This window comes from Elephas maximus, chromosome 3 (assembly GCF_024166365.1).
Source record: "Elephas maximus indicus isolate mEleMax1 chromosome 3, mEleMax1 primary haplotype, whole genome shotgun sequence".
In the NCBI taxonomy this organism is placed as follows: domain Eukaryota; kingdom Metazoa; phylum Chordata; class Mammalia; order Proboscidea; family Elephantidae; genus Elephas; species Elephas maximus.
The window spans coordinates 189,276,649-189,278,342 of record NC_064821.1 but is presented as its reverse complement, the minus strand read 5'-3'; the positions used below and the strand labels follow the sequence as shown (position 1 = coordinate 189,278,342).

General features: G+C 35.6%; 1 non-coding gene across 1 annotated transcript; it reads right to left on the bottom strand.

Moving 5' to 3' along the window:
* Positions 1-319: 319 nt before the first annotated feature.
* LOC126074116 (U6 spliceosomal RNA) lies at positions 320-424 on the bottom strand. Its single transcript, XR_007516924.1, has one exon. It is a non-coding gene; the product is annotated as a U6 spliceosomal RNA (small nuclear RNA).
* Between the last annotated feature and the right edge of the window lie 1,270 nt (positions 425-1,694).

Sequence of the window (1,694 nt, the reverse complement as noted above, 5' to 3'; positions counted from 1 at the left end):
ATTGTATACTGTCTTACTCTTCACCAGAGTTACCCCTTATCTACTCTCTAGTTAGCATTTTTCCATTGCCACCTCTCCCCTCCCTCATAACCATCAAAGATTGTTTCTTTCTGTGTGTAAAGCTTTCCTTGAGTTTTTGTAATAGTGGTCTCATACAGTATTTGTCCTTTTGTGACTGACTTATTTCACTCAGTATAACACCCCCAGATTCATACTTGCTGCGAGATTTTTATTTATTTTTATTTTTTAGATGAGGTCATGGCTCATGCAGATTTGTTTCTTCTCTGTGGTTTTTTAATTTTATTGCACTTTAGGTGAGAAAAATATGGGATGCTTCACAAATTTGCATGTCATCCTTCTGCAGGGGCCACACTAATCTTCTCTGTATTGTTCCAATTTTAGTATATGTGCTGCCGAAGCGAACTCATGTTGTGAGATGTTTTGAAGATTCATCATTGTTCTTTATGGTTGCATAGTATTCCATTATCTGTATACTTTGTTTATTCATTCATGTGTTGATGGGCACTTAGGTTATTTCCATCTTTTTGCTATTTTGAATAAAGCTGCAATGAACGTGGGTGTGCATATTTCTCTTCATGTGACAGCTCTTATTTCTCTAGGATATATTCCTAGGAGTGGGATTGCTGGATTGTCTGGTATTTCTATTTCTAGCTTTTTAAGGAAGCGCCATATCATTTTCCAAAGTGGTTGTACCATTTTACATTCTCATCAGAAGTGCGTAAGAGTTCCAATCTCCCCCAAAACATCTCCAACATTGGTTATTTTTTGTTTTTTCTTGATTCATGCCAGTAATGTGCATGAGATGGTATTTCATTGTAGTTTTTTTTTTTTAATTTTTATTGTGCTTAAGTGAAAGCTTACAAATCAAGTCAGTCTCTCACACAAAAACTTACATACACCTTGCTACATACTCCCAATTTCTCTCTCCCTAATGAGACAGCCTGCTCCCTCCCTCCACTCTCTCTTTTTGTGTCCATTTCCTCATTGTAGTTTTGATTTGCATTTTTCTAATGACTAGTGATTATGAGCATTTCCTTATGTGTCTGTTAGCTTCCCGAATGTTTTCTTTTGTGAAGTGTCTGTTAATATCCTTTGCCCATTTTTTAATTGGATTATTTGTCTTTTTGTTGTAGAGGTGTTAGATTTTCCTATAGATTTTAGAGATTAGAACTTTATCCAATATGTTGTAGTCAAAAATTTTTCTCCCAGTTTGTAGGTTCGCTCTTTACCATGAGTATACTGTTTAATTTTTAGAAGATATCGGTTATCTAGCTTATCTTTTGGTGTTTGTGTACTGTTAGTTATGATTTGCATCTTTATTTACACCATGTATTAGGGCCCCTAACATTGGCCCCATTTTTTCTTCCATGATCTTTATTGTTTTTGGTTTTGTATTTAGGCCTTTGATCCATTTTGAATTAGGTTTTGTGTATGGTGTGAGGTATGGGTCTTGTTTAATTTTTTACAGATGACCATTCAGCTTTGTTAACTACATTTGTTAACAAGACTTTTTTTTCCACATTTAACGGATTTTTCGCCTTTGTCAAAGAACAGGTGGCCATGGGTAGATGGATTTACATCTGGGTTCTGGATTCTGTTGCATTGGTCAACGTGTCTGTCGTTTTACCAGTACCAGGCTCTTTTGACTACTGTAGCTGTATAGAAGGTTCTGA